Source organism: Lonchura striata, chromosome 13, assembly GCF_046129695.1.
Source record: "Lonchura striata isolate bLonStr1 chromosome 13, bLonStr1.mat, whole genome shotgun sequence".
Lineage (NCBI taxonomy): Eukaryota > Metazoa > Chordata > Aves > Passeriformes > Estrildidae > Lonchura > Lonchura striata.
Window position 1 is genome coordinate 14,832,423 of NC_134615.1, and position 13,973 is coordinate 14,846,395.

At 37.6% G+C, this 13,973-nt stretch overlaps 1 protein-coding gene across 2 annotated transcripts in view; it reads left to right on the forward strand.

Moving 5' to 3' along the window:
• SMPD3 (sphingomyelin phosphodiesterase 3) overlaps nt 1-13,973 on the forward strand; it is a 102,248-nt gene that overhangs the window by 46,179 nt on the left and 42,096 nt on the right. The window contains exon 1 of one of the 2 annotated variants that reach the window (XM_077786336.1): nt 3,812-3,833. The exons of the other annotated variant lie outside the window; for it this stretch is intronic. The gene's annotated coding sequence lies outside the window, so the exon portion shown is untranslated. Of the gene's footprint in view, nt 1-3,811; nt 3,834-13,973 lie in introns of those variants that run through there. 2 annotated transcript variants of the gene reach the window in all.

Here is a 13,973-nt window from a genome sequence, read left to right on the forward strand (position 1 = left end):
AAGAGATGCTTAGAGATTGTTTGAAAAGAAAATTATGGAAGCTCTGTGAACCCTGCAAAGCAAAGATGGAGACTTATTTAAGATACTGACTTCTAAGGAGATGAGAAAATCCCACCTTCAATGCTTTGTGTGGGGGGAATTCTTAATAACAAGAAACTTGTTGCTCTTTCTGTAGAGGAGAAACAAAAGACTGACTTGTAGTGTTGGAAAAGCCAGAGGTGTAACACTAACTCACTTCCCTGGTGACTTTCTATCAAAGACATTTTTAAAGGCATTTGAGCACCAAACTGTTCTTTGTGCCTTTGAAAAATCCTTTGTGTGAAAGCAAGGGTGATTTAGAAAGGCTTATCATTTGGAAAACCTTTGATAATGCCTCATACGGATTTCACAATTTTAGAAGAAACAATCTTAATTAATTCTTAATGGCAACCTGCTTACAAACTCACTCCTGCTCTCTCAAATGCATTCTTAGTGAAGAGAAGGCCACAGTGAATGTTTGGATACCTGATGTGGATCCTTGAAAAGGATGAGTTGGAGCAGTGTACCCTGACAGGGATGTGCACAAAGAGCAATAATTCAGATCCTTGTTGACTGTTACACAAATGTGTAATAAATCTTCCAGAATTCATCTCCATATTTATTCCAAACTGGATTTGCTGCTGATGCTTTCCTTAATGTTTCCTTCCAAGTTTATTCCTACCTTCTAGATCCTGCTGCCTTGGATCCTGGCTGAAGTAATTTGTTTCCTTGGCATCACATCTTAGTGTGGTTTTGTGTAGTCAGGGTTGCCTATTAGGTTGAAAGTTCTTACCAGTCTTGAGCTGCACATCACCACATAACTCTATGAAGGTTATTCCATGGATTATGAACAATTGCTGCTCCTGGGGTACAAACTGGTTTCCTAGTACTCATCAAATACCCATCTCCACACAAAAATACATCTTGGTGACTATTTTTAGGTACATCACGTCCAATAAAATGCCAGGTTTTTATGTATTTCATTTATTTTCAATAATCCTACTTCTGCTGCTGCAGATCTGGGGGAGATATGCTGCATTTATGATAATGCTTAATGACAAATCTAGCTTAATCTTCTGATTTCAGAGTTTGTTAACACAAACTGCATTTGAAAATGGTAATTTTCCTTTAGTGAAACAGCGTTAATGGGGCTAAAACTTGCTTGGTAGCTGCATGACATTTTAAAGAATTTTGTGATTTTTGTGTGCCATGTGGCATCAGTTTACAGTACTCAGTGTCCTTTTTAAGGAATGCAAGACTAGAAGGGACCATCTGGGTTACCAAATACAAAGCCTCACAATTTCAGGCAGGAAAAAACAGACCTGGTGCAGAAAGGCCCACAAAGTAATTTTCTTTCAAGTATCCTCCCTTGCCAAATACAATAATGTCATTCCCAAACCCTTACAACAAAGTAAAAAATATTTTTAATTAAGAAGAAAGAAAACTACTGTGTCAGGTTTTATCAAGGCCAGGAAGAAAAGCTGAAGTGTAATGAGTTGCATACAAGTTGAGAGAAAAGAAAGAGCACTTACAATTAACTGAGAACAGAATTCAGAAGAGTTGCAAATTTTTCCAGTTTACTTATTGCCAACTGCATTTCTAAAAGCAAAAATGAGCACTACTTGGCACACAGGTTGTGTATAAATCTCTTACCAATTTGGAAGGGACACCAAAGATATTGAAGAATGTTTGTCCAAAGCACAACCAACTATGATTCTGAGATACAAGGAACATTTCATTTTATGGGATAAATTATCTTTATCTTCAGAGAAATATAAACTAACAATTATGAATATATAGTCTAGTAATGCAGCTATTTATTGTAAGCAATTCTTGGTGGTTTGATTTAAAGTTAATTTTGAAAAACAGCATCTTTTGTTCAGAGAAAGGAACTGCATGCTACCATAACATTATGCAGATCAGCTGCCATTACAGTAGCATTTATTTTAATAGAAGGATGTTTTTCTGATGTGAGGGGACAGGCAGTTGTTTAGTTCCTTCTTGAGTACAATTCTTTTTTCTGTCTTGGAAGTGTCTAGTGTCTCTTGGAAGAGATATCCTTTTTTCCATATCTGTGAGACAGTGAACAGGTGTATGTATACTTAATGTATCTGAAATTTCTTAATCCACAGGGGCATGTACTATATCGAATTAATCTCCAGAAGAGAATTACACAAGAGAAATTCCTCTTCCCTGGCCCTTTCTTCTTCTCTGTATGCAGAAGAGAGAGATATTAAGGATTAAGTATTTTTTATTCTTTGCATATTATCTGTGATTAATTTTTTTTTCTTTGCTTTTAGGAAGGTTTAGTATCATAAAATAAATATAATTTATTACTATGAAGAAGTGTGAACTGAGAGTGTTAAATATACACAGCAGTGAGTCCACCAGTTTTTTCCTACAGCTTTTACATAAGTGGTGATAAAATAGCTCAACAGTTCTGCTTATCAATATGAATATATGCAAATACATCCAGGAAGGTTGGTGCAGACCTGCATGCTCATCAGTTCTTAGAGAAGAAGTCTTGGGTGAGCAAAGTCAGGAGTGTGGTCAGCATGGTACAGAGTAAATTCCCTCTTGAGGATGAAGTTTCCAGTGCTCCTGAGGGTTTTTGACAGGTGTCCCAGCTCCTGCCTGTGATCAACTCCTCTAGATCTTATTTAGAATTAGTTTAGGTAAAACTTTTCTGATTTGATTTTGCCTAGCAGAGATTGAAAGATTTGTTTCTATGTGTCACAATTAATTTATATAGTACCAATACTTCTTCAATTTACAATATTAGCAAATTACCTAAAAATGTAAGAAATTCCCTTTAAACATACTAATATACAATTAGAACAGCAGGAAGGAAAGTTATTTAATAACTTTGTAGATAGAAACAGAAATTGAAATTAAAATAATTAGGGTTACCTCATGTTTGCATAAAACCAGTGCACAATATAGGAAGTACAAAACACTAGATAATACATTCTAGAATGTTAAGAGGTAGAAATTTAAAAAAAAAAAGCGCATAATAAATAAAAAAGTAAAAAAAAAATATCCCTGTGTATGTCTCCAGTGTTTGTGGAGTTCTGACTTTCTTTTCTTCTTAATGCAAAATGTTTCTGTCAAGGCAGGTTCTTTCCAAACCCATACAAATAAATAGATTCAGATTCTGTTTCATCTCTCATGCATTGTGTAACTTCAATACTGGTAGGGGTTTTTTGCCTGTTAGTATCTACATCTGGTTTAAAAAGTGCCCTGTTGGATAAAAAATTCTGGTTAGCATTTCCAGTGCAAGAACATAAAAAAAAAAAAAGCTGATAAACAATACACACTCCTGAACATTTAAAAAAATGCTGAAGAGCATTTAACACAGAATTTCTGAGTGATATTGTAACAGCATTGTCCCTGTGCAAGGCAGCAGTATCCTGCTGGTTAAATAAGCAGCATTACTGCTTTGTTGGGAGCTTCTTGCATTATTTTTATGAATATAATATTGCTTGCTTCTTTTTTGTTGTTTCTCATTGTTTCTGTTGCTTTGCTATTTGCATGCAAAAGGTTATCTCTTGCTAAGTTCTCCTCTTCTGTCTGCAGGAGACAAGGAGCAGCTTACAAGAATCCCTTTGGCATCATTTAGTAGATTGTGCTGAGTGCTAATGATGTTTTAAATTTTATCTTCAGTATCTCCGGGTGTGATACTAAATATGAGCTGAAGAGTTTCAGCACACTCAGACTGAACAAACCTTCTCTGGTTAAAAATGAAAACTCCAGAAGTGACTGAGAAGCAGCTTCGAGCCGAGCCCTGCCCCTAGGAGATAACGAGAGATAACGAGGCTGGGATAAGTTGAATCTAACATTTCTGTTTTCCCTCAGTAAGACAGAGAAAGAATTTCGAATAATTAATTTATTTTTATTCCTTCTTCTATTTACTGTATTCCCACGTGCAATTAGATAGAATTAATTTTGAAAGAGTATTTCTGGATCTCTGCATTTGCACAATGGTCTCTGCTCTTTTGGTAGCTGAACTGTCAGCTGAGAAGCTGGTGAATGAGGGCTCACTTACCAGGGGCATTATGAATCAAGGGATGATGCAATTCTACCTGAAGGGTCTGATCTTTCTGGGCATGCATTTCTAAGAAGCCCTCAAAAAATTCAGACTGAAGGGTGAAGATTGCCCTACAAGAAACAAAGCCTAGCTGAAGGAATATGAGAAATTATTGTAGCCCTTACACAGCAGCAGGTAGCTGCTGCATGAATCTATCTTGCCCTTAGCCCTTAGGTCATTGCAAGTGATACTCTTCAATTTGTTTCTAGTGACAATTTACTGGAGGATTCCAGTGTGGGTCCTTACAGTGAAAAATATGAATATGCTGAAAGCTTCCAAGTAGTTCTTTGGAGTATGTGTATTTATTTGCTTTGTCAGAATTTGATTCGGGGGTGGGAGTGGGAAGCTGAAATGAATGCAAAATAAAGTAGATAACAGTATATGTCTTTATTGTGAAATAGTTATGGCTGCTGTGAGCTGCTACTCTTGATATGATCCGAGCATATCAATGCTATGCACTATGCTCAAGCAATGCTCTTCTCTATGATCCAAGCATAGCATCTTCCCTATATCCTGCATTTGCACTGACATAATGATTCTGAACTTAGGATCAATAAGCTGAGAGAATTAGTCATTATATATGAGTACTGTGGTTTTTTCCCAGGGAATTTAATCAGTAGCACCATACACAATTAATTTGAACAAATCTCAGCAAGGTACAATGGGATCAGGAGCAAGAATATATTCTTAACAGTCAGGCAACACCTACAATAACTGTTCAGATTAAAATTAGAATTTGAATTAAAATCCAAGTGATAGCCATTTGCCTTTAATGAATTTCTTGGAAATAATCACTGCTGAAGTACATATTAAGCCCTTTCATTAACCCCTAGAAGAATGCCTCTAAGTGTTGCTCCTTGGCTGAGATGTTAATATGCTAGTCATGCTGATGACCTGTTCACAAAAGCTGAATTACCAGCTGCATTTGCATTGATCTACAGATGAAGAGTGCTATTTCAGAGCTATGGTGTTCTCCAGCTACAACTGTATGCAATTATTTGAGTGATAATACAACAAACATTAATTATGTTGATGAAAATGCATCCATTTTTAACGTGATGAGTATGAAATATATGGTTTTATATATATGATGGGAAATCTTACACAATGAATAATAATTTTTTCATCAAAGGCACCAAAATAGACAGTTACTGCACTCATAAAAGCTTATAGTGAAGGGGTGAGACACAGGGCAAGAAATTGACTGATCTCAGTGGGGAGAGTTCCTTGAGTAGCACTGCACAGCTGACTGTTGCCTCATGAAATAAAATTGCCTATTTTCAGAGGACAGCTTCTCTTCTGATATGCTGACAAGCTGAGCTCATGGGTCCTGGCCAGGGAGGTGCCTCCCAAGCAAACTGTGCCTCGGTCCGAGGCTGTTGCAGCACAGAGCTCGGGCAGGACTGGCAGAGAACCAGCAGGGGCACCCAGAGGCTCCAAGGCTCCTGGAGGGGCAGGTGGCAGATGCAGGAGCAGATCTTCACTCTGTGCCTTTGCTCCTGCTGCTGGGGGGTTTCTGGATCACTGTGTGTGCTTGTGTCGTGCAGTGGGCAAGGAGGCAAAGGCAGGGTCTGAGCTGGGACCGTGGTGGCACAGATGTCAGAAATGGTGAAGCACACCTGTCTTGGTTTGAAAAGACAGGAGTCTGGGAAGGAAGGCAACCCTCTTGTGAAATGGAGAAGGTAAACTCCCTCTCTCTGAATTACTACAGTTTCAAAATTAAAAGGCTCTCAGGAAAAGATACAGGATTGGGAATAACAGTTCTTTACTAGGAAAAAACGAAATAAAAATTTTTAAAAAAAGTAATTAGTATAAATAAAACTAGTGATAGAGTCAGAAACTTGACACCCTGAGGAGTCAGGATGTTGGTAGTAGTCCAGTTAAATGGTGGCTGTTCTTCTTGGATTGGCAGATGAAATGCTGCTGAAGCAGTGATCTGTAGAAGGGTGTAGTTTTCTCTGAAGGTTTGGTGGTGGAGTAGTTGGGCTTGGTCTTCTTCTGGGACTTTACCAGAGAAGAAAGCTGCTCCTCTGGGAATCCAGCGAAGGGCTGTTCTGGTGTCTCAAAAAGTGCTGATTTTATGTAGTAGGAATGTTTGGCTCTTCTCTTTGGGTGGAGAATCTCACAATGGGATGATGTAACTTTACTAGTTATGCAGTGAGTCATTTGAGAATTAACAGAAGATATCTCCCCGGAGGGAGACATTGTTCTTGGAAGAGATAAGAAAACTGTCCAACCTCCAACAGATGGCAATAGAATACATGCTTATCTTATAAGCCAGGATAACACCTCAAGGTTTCTGAATCAGTGCTTTGTCCTGTGCTGCCTGCCATAACCTGGTCATTACTCTGGCCATGATGTTTATCCTCCTGATACAATAGAAGAAAATAATGCAAATTCTGTAAAGTTACAGTGTTGGGTTACTGTGGAGAGGTCACCCTTTGTTCTGGCCTGGCAGTCCAATTAATAGCAATGATGGAATTAACTGGCTCTTCAAGATCAAAGCTAGTGATGAGACACATCTCTGGGTCCTTCTTGTAATATTTCTCTTTAATTTAGCATATCTTGAAGGTAGGGTTTTAAGCCTAAAAGCAGGTAGAAGTACTATGTTGAAAGCAGACATATGCTGTATAAAGACAAATAAGTAGAAACAAGGTGTATTAGCAGCACTCATATGTTTGGTGCATTAAAAGAAAACCATGAAACAGAAAATGTTAAGCAGAGTTAAAAAGAAAGGCATGTTGTAATATTTGGGCTTCCTTCTGTGTGAATGGCAAAGTATTTTGTTGGTGATTAGTTTTTACTTCTGTAGGTATACCTTACCTGTTCCTGTTGGGGGAATTTCCCTAAAGTAATATTATTATTATTAATAATAATAATAATTCAGTTATACTCCCAGAATATGAAGAAATAAATAATTTTAAAGGATTTTTATAATGAAAAAAGGATGTGGTCACAGCACACAGGGATAAAGAAAGGGGACAAATATGCTCAATGCCTAGTAAATCTCTAAAAATAGGACCAATAGGTTTGTATCACAAAGCAAACCAATTGAGTCACACATCTTGTGTTGTGATTACTTTTAGTATTTGATGGGAAAGTTTCTTAGATTATCTATTTAAAAATAATTTTTTTTTCATTGTAAAAAACATCTGTAATGTCTATCCTAGCCACACCATATGAAACTGATAGATAGTAGATAACCCTCATCAGCTTCCAGCCTCCTTGTATGAGGCACAGGATCAAATAATCCTCAACTGTTCCTCATTCAGTATCACTCAAGTTCTTTACTCTGAGATTTATCTTAAAATATAGCAATGGTACTGATGAGTGTTAATCTGCTTTTTCAAATATTTTTCAAAACCTATCTCAAGATTACAAAACAAGGTTTTCTTCTGCGCCCCAGTGGGGAGGTTGCTCAGAACATCCATGCAGGGGTAGAAAAAAGAAAAAAATGTTAGAAAAAATAAAAATTACTTTTAGAAACTTCCCCTCAGAAAGCAAATAAACCTTTGAGTTATTTCAACTTTTCAAATATTTTACTAAGCCCAGCATACTGGAGAAATGGCTTGGGTTGAACTCCTGTAAAATAACCACTGTCTGTGCTGCCTGGAGTATTTTGGAGTTTGAAGTTCCTGATCTTTTTTCCTCTACCAAGTCAAGTTTTCCTTTGAAGTACTTCTTTCACATGGCTGTTGCCACAAATAGTATGAGATTCTTCAGAGACTGACTGATTGTAGCTGAGTTTGGCATTCTTGAAAAGCCACAGCTACAATCTGAGAAAGGGTTGGACCTGGCTGAATTGCTTGTTGCAAATCTGTTGTGTGGATTGGTGGGTATGAGCCACTGTAGGTGGACTTGGTGAAGAACTTTCAAAATAGGCTCCTAACTTAACATACACTGAGAACTGTGAAGTATTTTACATAAAAAGTCATGTATAAATATGTGTTACATAACCACAGCAAGCAGCTGTAATGGAGTTCTGAGGGGCCCAGGACAGGCAGCAGCCCACAGCCTGCCTGGAGAGATCAGTGGCAATTACAAAAGCAGTTGTTACATCAAAATGTGTTTGTCAGAGTTCTCACAATTGAAAAGAGGGATGAATGTGATAAAACAAGGCAGCTATTTGGTTTCCAAGAAATATTCACAAACATAGAATTAGTGCTTTTATTTGTTGTTCTTCTGCTTTGTTTTCAGATAATGTTGCAGCACAGAAAATACTGGGTTGTAGAAAGTGGAAAATCATTTAAGATTTTATTTTATGTAGAAAATGGAAAATTATTTAAAATAAACCTGCATTTAAGTTACAGTTGACTTCAAAGAACACCTCTGATTCTGTAGGAGTGGGTTTGGAACGGAAGTGAATTTGCTTTGAATTTACTTCTATTCATGCCTACCTTTCTTCTGTTAGTTGCTTATAATTTCATTGGCGTATCTACCAGCGGTGTATATAAAAACATGGTATGTTAATGACATAATTACTATGCCAAGCAGCACATGAAGGCACCTTGACAGGTTTGTGGTTTACCAACACTGGTTTTACAAGATTAGGTTGGAGCTCTCCAGCTGCCTGACGTGAGTTGTTTACTCAGTCTCTCATAATGCTGAAAATGAAATTGTTACCAGCTGAGTGAGCAGCAAAGTGTTACCATCTTCAGTGCTTACCAGTTGGGCTTCTTTGCCTTAGTGAGCCAGTCATAATTTTCAATTAGTTTAAGGATAATAAATTCAGAGAGCAATTTTGATCTCAGCTACAAAATTGCTTGTTTAAATGCTTAAGACAGTTGGAGATACAAAGGAGAAATTATTCATACATAGGAAAAAAAAAAAAACAACGGAACAAAAACTTTTTAAAATTTAGTAGAAGAGATTTTTGTCTTTGGAAGACTGAAATGACTGGATCTTGCATGTAATGACCTTACAGCTTTTGGCCAGTAGTCCAGTCCATCCCAACAGACCAATAATCCTTTTAAGCAGAGTAAACAGAATAACCAGCTGGTAGTGCCAGTGCTCTGTGCCAGCTCAGTGACCTCAGCCCAGGCCCTGACCAGCCTGATAACCCTTACCACAAAATGCAGCAGCAATATTTAGGGACTGTGTGGTGGTTTTGGCTGTAGGATGAATGAATGTGGCCTGTAAATGAAAGCTTCTGTTCCCTAGGAGAAGGGATGGATTTCAGAGTGGCTGTGCTGCTGTGGCTCTGGGGCAGCACTCTGCCACTCACACCTAAGGCAGCTATGGCTGCTGATCAGATGGAGTTTTTGTCCTTTTGTGTGAAAGGTTTGCTGTTTAATTGCATAGACCTAAGTGATTTCTTCTCACCTGTAGCCAAGGCACAGTGGAATTTGAAGTTGTGCTGTGTTTGCTGTACAATATAGTTTTATGTCACTCACACAAGGCCTCAGATCTCCTGATTTAGCAGCTTAACACCTGTCAGATTCATAGAATGAAGTCAGAATAAAAATCAATGTTCTCTTTTGTGAATTCTCTTCACTAGAGGTAATCCAAAGGCTTTATTTCTTCAGTTTTGCTGGTGCATTTACTGCACATAACAATAATTACCTGAGATAAAAATCTACTGTACTTTGACTCTAGTTGATAGTGAAGCTCATTACACCCCCATTATAATTATTACCCTCTTTATGTATATCTTGTTAAACACTTCAAAAGCTGGCATCCAGGGAATGCTGTTTTAAGAAACTATTTAAATTATCAGGATGAATTATGTAAGATATTAGAAGTACATTCCTTCTACATCACTTCGAATCCTAAAAACTTTGGGGTGCATAATACTCAGAATTTTACAAATAATATTATTCTGTCTAACAGTTCTCTCACACTTTCCCAGTATGCATTTGCTTCACTAATACAAATTTATCTCTGGGAGCAGTCCTACTACAGGCAATATAAAAGTAAAAGCTGTGGCTAATAAAAAAAGGGTATCTCTGCCTGCAATGCTCAAGTGTAGCACAGGCTAGGGGCAGCCAGCAGAAATAGAAATGCAACTGATAGCTAATAAGGATAATTGCAAAAACCTCAATCCCCAAACATTTATCAGTTTTATCAGTGAAGCTGTACCATTCAAGACATGTACTCTTGGCTCTTGGTATGGGACAACTTCAGCTGTGCAGTGGGGATCAGTTAACCCACAGCCACAGAGATTACCACTGTCAGAAGTGTTGCTTTTCACAATTTACACTTTTTCCTTGGCATTTCTTTGGCAACTGTTCTGTGACATGCAGGAGATAATGCAAACTTAAACTGAAATATGATTTTCATTTCAGTGCTGAAGAGCTTCACTTCCAAGAACAGCATTCAATATATGAAAGCCTGCTTTTCTATTAAAGACAATTGAATTTTTAGAAATGTATTTCTGCTCTGCAAAATGACTCTTAAAAATTAAATTCTGAAGTGAATCATAGGGCAAAATGAGTTTATTTAATAGCAGGACAAGACTATGTTGGTTTAGAAAATGTAGCAAAAGTCTCTACAGTTTAGGCATTGCTATTGACAGTTCTCTGTGGATGTTGTACTGTTTAGCAGTTGCATGAACCTGATAATTTACACAGATATTTTACATGCCTGAGGATGCTCTTTGTAAATAATGGACTGCAGAGTTAGTCCAAAAAAATTAAACAAACTTGACAAATACATCAATGCAGGTCTTGTAAAACCAAATCCCTGTTTAACTCACTGTGGTAGAATTGGTTGGGGAGAGTTTACTTAAACCAACCTTTTGAAAATAGTTTGTTGCTTGTACTGTGAATATGCATCAGAGGTATGGTTAAAAAAAAAAAAAAAGGCAATAAAAAAAATTTCTGACCATATTTGGACCAAATTTTATTGTACTTCATTTTTTATCCCCCTAGAATAGCAGTATATCTCCCTAGTATTTTTTTGCTCCCTAGTATTTTAGAATTTTTTTAAAACCATTTTAACAGTAAAGCTTACCTGAGTGAGTAAAAGAAGCAATAAGATCTAGGATGTTTGCTTTGCATCCTAAAACTAATACTAAGTTGTTTACACTGGAGGCAGGCCCAGGTCTATTTTGGAATCATCACTTCTGATTCTCTACAGTTTTGTTATTTGGACTGAGATCTTATTTAACTTGTCTTATATTCAACTTTATGAAAAGATCATGCATGGAATGCCATGCATGAAAATCTAATCTGGAAACGCCACACGTTTGTGCACACAGCTTCTGGTTGTTTATTAGGGAGCAGCTGTTTCAATTAAACATTTGACTTTTGGTCACAATAAAAAACTAGTAATAGTTTGACTCAGTAGACATTTTTAAAAGCATATTAAATATTTAAACAATTTTTTTCCTGCTGATGGCTAAGAGAAATGTCTAGTTACTTCATTTGTTGGTGATCACATAAGAACACTGCAGAAGGTATTTTTAGATGCAAGCAAACACTCTGTCCAAATTGCTTCTTCTGGATATAGGAAACTTTCTGATTTCATTCTAGTTCCAAGAGTAAATAAAAAAATGGGGTGTAAAATGAAATATCTGTATATTGCTCTGACCTTTAAAATGCATTTAATAACAGAAAAAAACAACAAACATTTGCTGTATTTTTAAGGAAATAAAAGTCCACAGAATAGTGAGGTGAACTTTGTATCCCTATATACATACCTCACTAAAGTAGCAGCTCATTTGCACTTTTTCCTTGTTTTTATTCTTTTAGATTTTTGCCAGATTCTGTTACTGGGTTATGTTACTCTCTTGATTTAGAAGTGGTAGAATGCTGGGTATTTAGCATAGCTTCTCTTGTTTCTTTTCTAAATATGGACCACTTTGATTAACAGCAGTACAATTTTGATATTTCAGGTATGTTATGGATTGAACATACATTTGTATACTACAAAAAATGAGAGTACCCTTTATTCTTGTTTTTCCACAGAGATATAAAAGCTTCTGGCTCAGAAATAAGATTCCCCTCTCCCTATCCTACCTCAAATTTTGTGTTCACTTTTTACTATCAAGTCCTTTCCCAGCTCATGCAAAAAAGCAGTGATGTCTGAAGACTAGCAATCTCTGAAACCTGGAACCTGAAATGTTGAAAGTGTCAAGGCATGAGCCAGGATCTGTACTGCCAGCAGAAAATATGGGAGACTCTTGGGCAATTTAATGTAGAATGCCAGAAACCTGGTTCTTATCAGGAGATGTCAGAAGACTTCAAAGGTTGCTTTGTGGCTGAACATTGCTCCCTGTGCTGTAGCAGTGAGGAATCCAGAACAGGCTGAGTGTATTCTCAGTTTGTCAGGATGTCTTGGAAGGTAGAGAGGAAGGATCAGCATTTTCTGCATAATGCAATGGCTAATAAAAAGTGAAGGAAATTTTAGGACAAGTGGGAAACATATTGCAGTCCCTCTGTTTTGTGTACTTGTGAAAGTCAAAAAGATTTTTTTCAAGAATGCCATTTTGGTGGCAAGCACATTTCAAAAGCCATTGCAGGATTGTGGTGTTCCACCCTGAAGGGAAGGGAAGCACCCAAGATTTGTATATGCCCGTGGTTGAAAAGGAACCACAAATATTTGAGGATTTTAAAAAGACAGTTTTATTGGTAAATTATACACTTGGCATGGAAATTGGTATGTTAGTCCCTTATCTTCTCATGCAAACATAGGGGTGGATTTTGAATAAAGGGTAGAGTGAAAGAAAGAGGGAGAGACAGAAAGATCACCAGTGCTGGCTCCAGCACCCTGGGATGTGCACACCAGGGCTTTGTGGAGGTAGGTTTTTACAGCTAAGTTTTCCCTACTATGGAGGTAACTTTCTCACTTTCTGTGTGAGCTGTTACAATGTTCATTCTCCTGGGCATGTCTGGAAATGGGTCAGAGCACTTTTTGGGTCTGGGGTGGTCTTGTTTCCCTCTGCTGAGCCAGCCTTTGGTCCATGTCTGCTTCTTGACCTCAATCCCATGGCTGTGCTATGCTGTGCTTATTCCCAGGACCCAGAACAAGGACATTTATCCCAGAGAAGTACTGCCCTACCTCCCTTGTGGCCCCTTCTCCATCCCATCCCATTGTTTCTCTCAGCATGTCCTTGCCAGAAATCCTTGTTGGCTCCATGGCTGTCGGTGTTGGAGACCTGCAGTCAGCCCCTTGCCCCCAGCCCTCTGCAGGGCTCTCTGTACAGATGTGTAGCAGCAGAACGTCGAGTGATTGTCACTAGATTCTTGTCATGGGTCTTTTTAGGTGTCCCTGTTCTCCCAGAGCTGCTCAGCCTAACAAGGAGGAATGTGTTTCTGTGAAGTAGCCAGTGAAGCCTCATAGTTAGAACAGCCATGAGGCTTCCTGGAATAAACCTGGAAAAAACCTTCTCTCCCCTTTCTTAGGCGTGGTTTTAAGACAAGTCACCCCATAGATCTTGTGGTTTTAAATAATTCATTCTTGAGTATTTGAGAGATTGGTAGCTTTGTAATATCTGAGATAAATTTAGCTATGCTTTATGTGAAGATGGCAACAAGTGTTCTTTTAGAGTGCTAAGTGATTGGATGGGATAATTAAAAAAAATCACATATTGCTTTCTGTCTTCTTTTATGTGCTACTCTGTAAAAAGAAAATATGAGAGGATTGCACACTTTAGTCTGCGAGTGTATTGCAGTGACATGAATTTATATATAAGTAAAATATTTTTGCTTGAATTTCCTATCACATTTGAAAAGCTGCAAGTGTCAAGTGCTCTGGGTTAGTTTTTATGTTGGTGATATTTTTGGGTTTTTTGTTTGTTTGTTTGGTTGGTTTTTTTATTTTTGTAATGAGAATTTTAATAGTTGTGTGTTTAGCTGTATGAAAATATGCAACAAAAGCACTCAGCCTATCTTGGAGCAATTGTAAAAAGCGAGTTTGGATTCTTGCA